This window comes from Nyctereutes procyonoides, unplaced genomic scaffold, assembly GCF_905146905.1.
Source record: "Nyctereutes procyonoides isolate TBG_1078 unplaced genomic scaffold, NYPRO_anot_genome, whole genome shotgun sequence".
NCBI classification, from domain to species: domain Eukaryota; kingdom Metazoa; phylum Chordata; class Mammalia; order Carnivora; family Canidae; genus Nyctereutes; species Nyctereutes procyonoides.
Window position 1 is genome coordinate 37,397,245 of NW_026575052.1, and position 12,889 is coordinate 37,410,133.

The 12,889-nt window shown below is 45.6% G+C and overlaps 1 pseudogene; it reads left to right on the forward strand.

The window, feature by feature from the left end:
- The first annotated feature begins 12,119 nt into the window (after window positions 1–12,119).
- Window positions 12,120–12,214, forward strand: LOC129514293 (U6 spliceosomal RNA; annotated as a pseudogene).
- Window positions 12,215–12,889: the final 675 nt, after the last annotated feature.

A 12,889-nucleotide genomic window follows, 5' to 3' on the forward strand; every position in this document is an offset into this window, starting at 1 on the left:
CCAACAGATGTGAGTTGGTGAAGAGCAGACTGGGAGAACACAGTCATAATGCACCCACCAGGAAAGCCACGACAAGGAGCCCAGGTGGGGAAGACCCCCAGAGAGGACAGGAGAGGGGGGCAGCACAAAAATGGCTGCCCTGGAAACACTTGACTCCAGAGCCAGCCATTATTCCTGGAAGTCAGCATGCACAGAACCTGGCTGTCAAACTGAGGAGGTCTTTTCCCCTCCAGAGACCAAAGCAAGGTGACATGGGGAGACCCAACAGAGTCAGTGTGGAGGAGGCTGTTCACTGGCTTGCTCTGCCTCTATTCTGAGCTCCTCCAGGGCACCATCCCATACAGCAGACCCTGGAACACAAAAAACTAGGTTTCCCGTCCTCCTGTGGAAGGTAGGTAGGGACCAGATGGGATTAGGTTCGGCCATTGAGATGCATTGGCAAGATACCTCAATTTAGAGCCCTGTTAGCTGGGGCAGGAGGCAAGGCAGGGAGTTCCTACCTGGCCCAGGTCATGGCAGAGGTGGTGAGCTCTGCAGCGGGCAGGTGGGATCACCACCTTCCCATCAGAGCAACAGTAACTCTTCAAGCTGGAATTGTTTCTGGGAGCTCTGACCACCACTTACTTGTCTGCCCAGCTCTTCAAATCGTGTGTAGGCCAGAGAATTCCTGATTACTCATCCCCTCCTGTTTTAACTAACTAGAGGGATTTCCATTGTCTGCATCGGCCCAGCCAGCGGCAGACCTCACGTGTTTGACACCCAAAGTGGACCATTTTTTTTAACGCTCTCCTCTATGTGACAAAATTGTATTCAGTGGTAATCCTGTAATAATCAGTAATTACTATTGTTCTCATTAGTCGTTCCTTTTAAAACAATCACTTAGAGGAATAAACTTCAATTTTCAAGATACTATTCAAAACCAAATACTTCATGGATGAAATAACCTGGATTTGCAAAATTTCAAACACTGAAACATCAAGCGATCATGTGGAAGGACAGAACTGAATTCACTTGGGTTTTGTTACTTGGCTTTGCAATCACTGCACTATCATTGTGTATCTGTTGTTTAAAAGTGAGAATACCTATTACTGGGGGGCTGGAGACACAAGCTGCGCCCAAAGCCAGCTCCAACCATCACCGACTGTTCTTACTGGGGTTCTCCTAATTGACTTTCGGGTGGGATGTGCTATTTGTTAAAGGACAAGTAATAAAATATGCTAATTTGAAGCATATATATATTTATATATACATACATTTATGTGACTGTAAATAATTAAAATTCAACAGTCGCCACAGCAATTGTTTAGGACGTGGACCAACAAAAGATTTTGGGGAAGGAGTATTTTATCACTGACATTGTTTAGAATTGCCGGCATGGGGATAATAAAGAGCAGACTGACTTACAGTCGATTTTATTATTGGTTTTAAATTCTCAGCAGACACTGCAGCTCCACACCACATGCAGTAGCCAGGAGGCCTGTTCCTGCTGCCTGTGCTGGTGCTCAGTGCCCCGAGGTGAGCAGGTGGGGTGAGCCCGAAAGAGCCTGACCCCAAGCTTGAGGGCTCAGGAGGGACACAGGGCATAAGGGGAAGTGATGAAGAGTGAGCCCAAGACACCAGGGCCTTCACCACACCTACTGAGGGACTAGGCCAGAGACCCCCAGGACTCTCCAGATCCCCAAATTTTGCTAATGCGCAAAGGTCCCCACACAGATTGCCTTTGGTGGGGAGGAACGGAGGGCCCCACGCTCTGTTGAAACACTGGTGCCAGAGTCTCGGTAGTGGGGTGACTTACCCACCCGCATGTGATGGAAATGCACGCTTTAGCATGATTAAAAATCACTTCATGTCATGAGCCCTGGAGGGCACACACAAACAGTAGAATCTATAAATGTTAACTCTACCAATGCCAAAATTCCACTTCCATCTTAAACCCCTGAAATTCCTCGATTGGCGAGACAGACGAGCTGTACATCAGCGTGTTCGGCGTGGGGGTGGGGAGGGAGAGCAGAGGCCTCCAGTAGAGGCTCAGCCGCCAGGCAAGGCCATGACCCAGGCACCTTCTCTCTCTGCTGCTCTGAATGGTAGCCTCCTCAGAGAGACCAAAAGAGCTCTGAGGGCAGAGACCGAGTTTCTGTCCAGCGACCCTCATGGTCCCCCGGGGTACAAGTCTGATGAGAGGCTAACATCCCAGTTCCAGGGAGAGTCAAGTTTGTCTTTCCACCTTTAGAGGAGGGACTTTTAACACAAAGGTACAGACTCAGCTGCCAAAAGATGACAACACAAGCCAATATTAATCCAGGCGACTGAGGCCCCATGGGAATTGAAGGGGACAATCCCCCAGGACAAAGAGGATAGCAGTTACTCACCACCCCCAGGAGGGCACTGTACACTGGCAGAAAAGATGCAGGTAGGCTTTGCCTCATTCCGAAGGACCCATGGAAGCTTATGACCTCTCTCCTCTGGGCAGCAGCAGGTGAGATGTCCATCCGCCGGTACCGGAGACACGTGATGATAGACACATTGCCACCAGCACCCCATCCTGTTAGACCAAATGGAGGTGTTTTATCATTAGAAGTGGCAAGAAAGGCAGGGCCATTTAACCACGTGGCTAGCACCCAGGTGTGTGGGGGAGCAGGTCTGCCCTGGCTCATGCATTTCAAACACTGCCCTGGCATCTAAGCTCAGATTGCTGCATTATGTCAAGTAGTGTCAGCCAGCCTTATATCTAAGAACTACAGGCCTTAATTACTCCAGGGAGCAGTCTGGTGGCTAAACAAAGAAGGGCTTGTTACAAAGGCCCCTTTGTTGAAAGGGCCTTTGCCTAAGATTGCTCCAGGCACCCCTTACACCAGTCCCCAGCCTGGTGCTAGTACAAGTCAACTAACCTCAGTGGGTTTCAGAAGACCTATACCCAAGTCTCACATTTCCCGGCTGTGTGATTTGTAGGAGCCACGGATCCATGCCAAGCCCCAGTTTACTTATCCATAGAATGAAGCTAATCAATGTGAACTTGACCCATGTTTACTTCAGGCCCTAGCGCTGAGGGCTGCAGGGTTGGTGGAGGTGCCAAACGCCCCGGGCCATATCCCAGCACCTCTGAGCAGTGTTTGGGCCCTCCACAAGCATGCAAAATTGAACAGTCCTTTTAACTCTCCATCCCCCAACATATAATAAACACATAGATATAACTAAGATAATGTGCTTGTAGAGCATATTTTTTCTTTTTCTTATCTGGGATCCACCACTCTAGAGGTGGGGGGAGAGTGTGCAGAAATCCACCTCCTACTAGGACAGCCAGGGAAGAATGCACTATTCCCTCCTCTCACTCCTATTAGAGAGGCAGGCAGGTGATCAAATCAGGCCAAATCCCCTGTCCTAACCTCAGAATCTCCAGGGAGGGAGGGAGACAGAGGTTCAAGGAAGATAAAGACTTCCTGATAGTGGTAGAGTCAAGAGACCAAGGCACTGAAGCTGCATCCAGGAGGAAGGGACGCTGAAGGGTCCTAGCCCATTGTTCCTGGGGGGCAGACCTGGGATACACAGTGTTGCTGCTATAACCCTGATTCCTGCTGCCTTTCTGAGCTTCTCCAGCCTCTTGTCTATCCTGTAAGCTACTAAATGGACAGCCTTCCAATACATTCCTTTTCTGCTTATGTTTACCAGATTTGGGCTCTGTTGTTTGTAACCAAGAATATCAGCAGGACAAAGATGGGGCCAAGGAAGAAAATACCCAAAATACAGGGGGAAAAAATCTTTTAATTTACCTACACAAATACACTTATCACATTACTTTAAACTGTGAAAATGGGGGGCACCTGACTGGCTCAGTTGGTTGAGTCAACTCTTGGTTTTGGCTCAGGTCATGATCCTAGGGTCATGAGATGGAGTTCTTTGGACTCCATGCTCAGCAGGGAGTCTGCTTGAGATTCTCTCTCTTCCTCTCCCTCTGCCCCTCCACCTGCCCACACGCATGCATGCTCTTCCTCTCAAATAAAGAAATAAATCTTATTTAAAAAAAAACAAAACAGAACTCTTAAAAAAATAAAACTGGGAAAATGGGAAAGCAACTCATACCTGACTGTAGTGACATAGTCAAACTCTGATCCGGTCACTTGGAAAAGTAAGCAGGCATCAGAATAATGGGTGTGAAGATGAAATAACGATAAGGCAAGTGCTCACGAGATTGACAAGTGAAAATAGGGGAAGAAATTGTACGTACAAGACTGTTGACCTTCCTCCCCCCAGAATATAAGCTCTCTGGGTTAGGATTTTTTAATCTATCTTGTTGAGGGTCCTACCTCAAGGTACTGGCAATAGCAGGCACTCAGCTAATACCTGTGGATTGAATGAATGAACAATGAACTATTTGCACAGGGGAGGGATGGAAAAAGCACCATTAGGTGCTCTTAGCCACTGTAGTAAGTCAGATTTTTAGAAGCTGTTATTTTCTCTATATCCAATAGCACTTTCCTTCAGGTAGTTTTATTCGTTTTCCTAAGAAGCAAAAATTTATTTTTCTTAGTCTGAACCACTGGTAAGTGACCCAACTTCCCCTAATATGTATGTCCTCTCCTGAGAAGCCTAAGCTGCCACCAAGCAGGGTGATAAGGGCAAAGGAAAACTGTTCCCCTTGCCAAAAGGAAATGCTTGGCCAAAGCAGTCCATCAGAAGCTGACCCTGCAGCCAAGTAAACATCACCTTCCTGCAGAGGCCAACACCCCAGATCTTCGGACCCTTGGGGCACGGCCCAGGACACATCAAGGTCCTCCCACCCTCCTCTATTCCCTGGGCTGTCACCTCTCTCACCTCCTCACTGAGCAAGTCCCTGCACACCGCAGAATCTAAACAATAGCAGATTCCACAGCCAGAGGGAGTTCAAAGGGGTCGACAGCCCAGGCACATTGGCATTCAGCTGAGGCCGCCACCAGCTTAGCAAGTGGGATCCCTTCCCACCTCGGAATGACTAAGCAGGGAAGCGGAGGAGTCAGCATTCCTCAGAAGTCAGGAGGTAGACTTCAGGGAGCCCTGAACTCTGGCAGCAAGCAGCAAGGGGAGCTTGATCAGCCAGGTGAACTGGGCGGATAGAGTCTGTACAGACGCCCGGGCAGGGCTGGCTCTAGGCACCTGCACCATCTTGAGGGCACCACTGGCTTGTCTTCACTCTGACAGTCACATTCTCTCCCCCCTTCCTCCCTCCCTTTTTCCTTCCCCCCACACAATTTGCTTCATGAAAAAATGAATAAAACTATGCAAAGGAAAATGCTGGACACAGAAGAAAGACACACATGAAGGCACACACCTTGCACAGACTCAACTTCGCCTCCTTCATGTTCCAGAAATTCTTGTCTGCAGCTGCCACTTCCCCATATTGTATAAAGACCTGTTAAATCCAGGTTTGGTTCTACCCAAGACCACAAGCCCCAGGCTCCATGGCCCACCCTGAAAGCATTTTTCCCCTTATGAACATAGGCTGCATTTTCACAGGTTGCCCACAGTGTGGTACCAGCTGGGTGGCAGCCCTACTCAGAGCTCCAGGTCCCATTAGGCAGGGTCTCTCCCCTGAGCTCCTTGAGGCACTGGAAACCACCAGACAGTGCCTTGTCTGCAGAACTCTGGGTTCCAGCTCTGTGTGGTCCACCCTCCAAGCTGCAGAGGTAGTGAGACACCAGGCAGTGTCCCTCCACCAGAGCTCTCTACAGGAGCTCTGGAAGATCCTTCAAGCTTCTAGGTGTTAATAACTCAGCCTCCGCTTCCTTGGGGTGGGAGCTGCTTCCTGCTGTTATCTCTGAGATATCTCAGGGTTCCTTTTTCACCATTTTAGCTGGCTAACACCAGTGTAAGCAATTGCCTTTATTAAATACTCTCTGTCAAAATAACTATGATGATCAACTCCTTATTTCATTAATGTTTATATGAGCAAAAGACTTTTTTGAGTATGGTAACAGTTTGGGTTTCCTTGGTTTCACTGAATCCAATTTAAATCAAAATTCATTGCATTTTTTTCCAATTATGCTTTAATTTTATAATCATTTTTTGAAAAACAATGGTGGTTTTTGTTTCCTCGGGTGGAATCCTATACTGATACTGGAGAAAAGCTATTAGGAAAAGATATGCAGGATTGAACCTGCTAGAGAAGACACTTTTCTGGGTAATTTGACAGAGGGTTTGTTTTTTTCCTTACTTACAGTGAGGAGAATTTTTCATCCATCATGTTCAGATTGACAATCCTCAAGAAAGATGGAAGTTAGTGCCCATGAAGCTGTCCAACCTATTGACCATTCCTTATTTCTGAAGGCTTTTAGGCCCAGAACTGTGGAGGAACATATGTCCCTTAAAAAGTGAGGGATTCCAGAAATCTTGAAGAAAGAGGTTCTTGGCAAGGGAAAGAAGACACAGCTTGATAAGAGAATGCCGCAGAAGGATGTACAGATAAAGTGAAGCAACCTAACTGTTCATAAAGACCAAAGGGAGGCCACCACACTCTAAGTCAGAGGGGGAGGGCTATTAAAATCACAGGTGGTTGCAATAACCACACATTCATTCAGCGCTGAATTTTCAATCCCTATCTCCTTACTTTGGGAGCAATTAGTCTCGGGTGAAAAACTGCACTTGCAGCTAATTGCACCTGCAATTACCTACTTCCGGGTGCAATTAGCCACTTGAACCTAATTCTGAGTGTGCAAGTGTTTAATTTCGTATGTGAGGAGGTGATTCCACATACAGTTAGTTGTGCCCTCAGTCTTTGCACCTGCAACTAATTGTGACTAATAAAACAAGTCTTCATGCAAGTCAGGTTGAAGGCGCATATGGCGGACCCTGCTTGGGGAACCAAGGATTGGAGTGGGTGGGCTGCCAGAGATACAAGTGTACTGCAGGCAACTAAGGGACAAATTATTAGAACTTGTCCCTCTTTGGATCTATGATCACTATGCATGTCCCCTTCCTACAATGTGCTCTGAACTACAGAACAGGAAGTCAGCCGAGGAGAGGCCTGGTTTGGCAAAGGGACCAGCACCTCTTCCACTGATGCTCAGGCACACCCAGAAGGCACAGGTCAGGTTAGAAAGGCATTTCAGCCAATTCTCCAATATTTAGGATAACTCTGAACAGGTTGTTTAAAACACTTAAGTAACAGATATTTATTGAAATCCTACTATGTGCTCAGTCCTGTAGCAAATCCAGAAATTAATAGGCATGGCTCCTGCCTTCATTTTCATGTCAGTTCTGCAAATATTTACTGAGTACTGACTATCTGCTTGGCCTGTCAAAGTACTCATGAGCTCCTTGGGAAAATCCACTGATTCTCTTTCTACAAATATCTATCAAGCCCTCTTGGAATCCACATTCAAGTGGGGAAGAGAGATGTTAAGCAACTATTTACACAATTAATGTCTTCTTCATTAATGGATGTGGGAGTGAATGATCGGAGGCTGCCCTGGGCTGAGAGTTCCAAGATAGGCTTATCCAGAGAATTGATGCTTGAGCTGAAATTTGAAGGATGACTAGGAGTTACCTGGGCAAGGGGCTAGGGAGGGAAGGTCCCAGCTACAGGGATAATACTGCAAAGGCTCTGACACAGGAAGGAACATGTCAACACTGAGACATGGAAAGAAGGCCAGAGTGGCTGGAGCAGAGAAAGGGGATGGGAGAATGAGCTTTTATGTGATTAGTGAGAGGAGGTTCTTCAAAGTAGCCCAAAGTTCAGCTCAGGAGAGAAGAGATGACGGTGGCTGCTAGAAAGGAGTGCACTGTGTGGGCTTTCAATGTTAGCCTGTAGGGACTCTTGATGTGAGGTATATTTTTTGCCTCTCTAATCTGACCAATACCAACCTGAACCCTGGAAGAGCCCCAAAGGGGCATGAGGTAGAGGGAGGACAAATAGCTAATCAACCCCTCCTTCCCAACTGTATAGCCCTGAACTTAAGCTTAGGTAACTTTAATTTGGAGGTGAGATTAAAGATTTACAATACACTGGACTGGACTTCTAACACTTGAAAATAAACCTCAAAGTGAGGCTATTCTAATAGTTGAAGGGGATCCAGAAAGCAATGGGTTCTGCAGGGAATGTCTCAAAAGGATGGGAAATAGGGACCCACCTGAGCATTCGAAGCTTGAACAGAAGGGACCTACAGCCCCTTTGTGATAGACTCCACTGAAGTCTGAGAAGGCAGGGAAGGTTCCACAAGGATGAAAAGGACTGTAGGATATAGTAGTCTACCTTAACGTGGCGATCCATTCCAACCCCAGTGTTCTCTCTCACTTCTCTCCCTTCTGCATCTGTCCCACAACACCCTTGGCCTCACTATTTTCATGCAGCAGAATATTCACAACTCTACATGTGGGGGAAGGAGACCCATGAAGAAAACACTTAGGCCTTTCTCTTCCTTGAGCACACTATTGCATTGCCACACCATGGCCTTGGCTGGTCCTTCTTCCTGGAATGCTCCTCCTCCAGATGTCTACTTCTCCTCAGCTGAAGTGACCCTTTCTCACAAAGGCATGGGGCCACCTGCCAACAATCTACCATCACAATACTGTCCTTTACTGCCTTCAGGGCACTTACCAATCTATGAAATGATCTTACTACTAGGGTATCATCTCCATAAGAATGAGCTCCAGGTTTTGTATGTTGCTGAACATGGCCACACATAGTCAATAAATACATGTGGAATGAATGAATGAATGAACAAATGAATGAATGAGGAGAGGATATAAAGATTCATATCTCCAGGTTATCTAGGCTTGCCTCCTTTACAGATGAGAAAATCGAGCCCCCCCTCCCCGCCTCCCTAAAAGAAGGAACCAGAAAAGCATCTAATGAAACTCTACCAAGCTAGCTGTTTCTGTAGAGCTGAACTTGGATGTGATTTATTCAAATGAAAACTCTGGGGGAATCGTTTCAGAGGGATCCATAAAACAAATGTCATTTGCACCTGGAGAATTCACCCAACCTTCTAACCAATTTCAAATATAGTTCTCTAATGCAGATTTGACAAATTTGAAATCTCTGAAACAAAGCCATCTATCATCTAATGTGTACCTGCCCTGCACCACAGTTTAAGTTATAGCTTTTAATGGGATAAAACGTTTCTATAAAATCAACGAAATACCTTAAACCCAAACTGCCTATGAGAAATTGATGAGTTTGAAGCATTGATTCAACCCCTGAAAACATCAACCTTGCCATTGGCACCATGGGCACTTCTAATAAAAGCAGCTAAGGAGGTGTAATGAATATCTAATGAACCATTTTGTATGTCTTTGTGGTTTCTCGAATTGGAAATAAATCAATGAGCCTTACAAAATGCATACTTTAGTGGTATATTCATAAACAACACTCTTGTTTTTCTATCATGACTCAAGTGTCATTCTTTTTATAACACAACTGAAGATTTAATCATTATATATATATATATATATATATATATATATATATATATATATATATCTCCCAGAGTGGAGGGGGGTAGGGGGAGGGCAATCTCAGGCAGTGTTGGTTCTTAAAATATGCTTGTGCGTGGAAGCCCTGTGGATCACGAAGGTAAAACCGAAGCACTCACCACCTAGTAGTGGACACAGGGCGTGCAAATGATAACAGGTAAATAACAGGGAAACTTCCATGAATGCAATACCAGGAGATAACCTAGACTGAGTGCCAGGGGCAAAATGAAGGAAAACAGATGGCAGTGAGTCCTGCTTTACATGCACTGTAGCTGAGCCCAGGCTGACCCTCCCGGCCACTCAGCCAGGGGCAGCCGGTCTCACTGGCCTGGACCAAGCTCCAGTTGTGTGGTGTGCTCCCCTGCAGACCTCATCCACCAAAAAATAAACACCCCTGCCTGAGAGTCCAGCTTGGTTGTCCCAGCAGCTTCCTCAGCTGGAAAAGGGGGAGTTGCTTCTCCTGCCGTTGGCATGGGCTCAAACCCTATGGCCCAAAGCTGCCTTTCTATCTCAGCAACTTCCCTTCCAGAGGCCAAATATAACCATTCCTTTCCCGGCTCACAAAAATTCCAGTCAGACGGCTGTGCACAATGACAGCCAGCCAAAGAGCGTCTCACCAGCCCAGCCCACAGCCAAAAATAACGGCCACTTGGTTAGTATGGGCTGGATATTTTTTTTCCTGTTGCTGGGACTTTGTTTGGAGTTATTTTTTGTTTGGGTTTCAGATTTTGCTTTGTTTTGTTTTTGTCATTTGGAAGTAAACAGTAACTAAAGAAGAAGCTACGTCAACGTCCCACGTTGGGCTCCTGGGTTTAGGGCCTGCTGCAATAGGTCATGACCAAAAGGTATCCATCTCTTAAACCTCTCCAGTCACCTACACAAAAAGGAGAGTCTAGCAGGGCATCTCCTCCCCACCCTGTCCAGCAGTGCCTCCTGCAAGGCCATGGTTATGGTGAGATGCAAACACCAGGCTGTGTTTTCCCCACAGTCTAGCTAGAGTGACTGGAAGAGGCTCATCTGTAGGACTGGGTGGCACTGGTTCCAGGTTTATACCCATGAAGCACCTGGGCTGCAGACAGGCCATCAGAGCTGTCAGTTCAGTGTCCTCCACAAGTACTAAAGTGACTTAAATGATTAATCTATTTCTTTATAAGTCCACAGTGCTTAACAACAACCACGTCTACCTCTGGTCTGCTTCCTGACACACAACCCTCTTGTCAACCAGGTTTTTTCTGCAGGCCAACAGACACATCTTGTTAAAGCTTACCTAGAGGGTAACACTAAACCGAAGCGTGCTAAAGAGATCCAGGCTGGCGGAGGTAATTGTCTTCTCCATGCCCTATTTCCAAGTGTAATGAATAATAAGCAATTGTGCAAAACTAGAACCTTCAATTGTTGGAACACCTTTGTGCTTTTGTTCTTCAAAGGCAGAGTGTTTTCTAGCATTATATTTCTACCTGAAGGGGGAAAAAGACACCTTCCATTTCCACATGTTCCACATCACACAGATACATCTCATTTCTGGTCATACTGTATGCTGTCCCAGGATCAGTAAATAGTGAATGCATTTAATGTATTTATCAGCGTTCGTGTGTGCGTCTGTGTGTCCATACACACACCTATGTGCTGGTGTCAAAAATGTCTTCTATGTTAATGGAAAGCAAGTAACCTCTCGGGTGTTCCTCCACCATGAAATTAACTTTGCATCTTATCGATCAAATGAGTGCAAAGTGATAACAGGTCCCTGTTCCTTACAGAAAGCTAGGTGCTAGTCTACACCAGAAAAGGAATTCCACTAAGCATATCGCATTGCATATTTCCTGAAATGGCTCCCTCCCTTTTTTTTTTTTCCTAAGGAAAATCTTTATTACTCCAGGGCTGCATAGATTGTAGAGGAAATATGGCTCCTGGGTTTCAACTTATTCTATTTAGGTTGCCTTTCCTTTGCTTCCTCCTTGGAATATTTATCATGCTTGTCATCGAGAACTGCTTCTGAGCACCTAGCAGTGCCAAGAGTGGTACCAGGTGTGTGTGCTTGGCAGTCCTCACCTCTACTGCCGTCCACAGGCTCCAACTTGGATTTAACCATGGTCATCACTCACACCCTCATGGCAGTAGCATCTTGGGGTGCTACCAGCATGACGACAAACAGTGAGAATGAGCACCAGGGCAGCAGCTGTTGTGGGTAAAGGCATGCGCCTGCACCTGGCTTGTGTTTGCCCTGCTGCTCTGACACCTCCCTCCATCCACCTTTCTCATCTGAAAGGCTTTTGTGTTCCACCAATGCCATGAGAGAATCACCAGAATGACACAATCTTAGAGAAAGGGATCTCAAAAAAACATCTATTTTGACCTGCTCACTTTAAAACTAAGGAAATAGAGGCCTGATGGGTCAAGTTCCTTGGCCAAACTCACACAGGTGGTTGTTGGCAGAGCAACGACTGGAGTCAAGTCATTGAACCCACTTTCCAATGCTCTCTCTACCATACCACTGGCTTTCCAACATTTGTTAGCACAATCCACAGTATGAAATGAATTTTCTATCATGACCCAGGATATCTACACATATATGCAACCAACAGAAAGTCTCAGCAAACAATACTGACCTTTACCATATGTGTGATACATTTTGGTATTTTCTATTGCGGTATATTCATCTTAAAATATTCTGGAGATTGCTTGGCAGCATGTATACTAAAACTGGAACAATACAGATAAGATTAACATGGTCCTTACACGAGGATAACATGCAAATGCTTTCCATATTTTTTGTACATTTACCAAATGTTCCTTTTCTTTCCAGGGATAATATTTATAGGTATACAGTCAAATAATTTGCATTTTTCCTAATTAGATACATCTACCAAGTGTCTAGGAAGGTGGGGGTTGAGTTAGATACAGAGAGGGGTCCCTTCCAGCTCTAACCTGTCATGTGTCTGATTTGGAATGATGTTATTGTCTGAAATGTCTTTGATTCTGAAAGGCATAATGATCTGGTATAGAGAACACTGAGTCTAGTCCTGGCTCCACCATCTTCCAAGTGTGTGACTTTGAGTTTTCTCTGTGTTCCATTCTCATCTGCAAGATCAAGCTGTTGCTAATTGACAGAGTCCTGAGAAGTGAACAAAATAATGCAAATGAATGCAATAAAAAGCTCCATACACAAGACTTGTTGGAACAGCGATGGTCTTAAATTCTCACATTTCAGAGAAATATGGTGTCTCAAGATGTTTCTGGATTCTCATCAAAACACCTGCATAATGTATTATGAATAAATTTGGTATCATAAAAGAAAAACTGTACCCTGGAACGGACTCATTTTTAAATGCATTTGCAGGTGTTTGGAGAGGGGCTGACCCTAAATCTTGAAGATACTCAGCCTGAGAAAAGTAGAAGTCATTGAGACCCAAGATGACTCCATGGTCTTGAAAGAGAAAGGTGATGA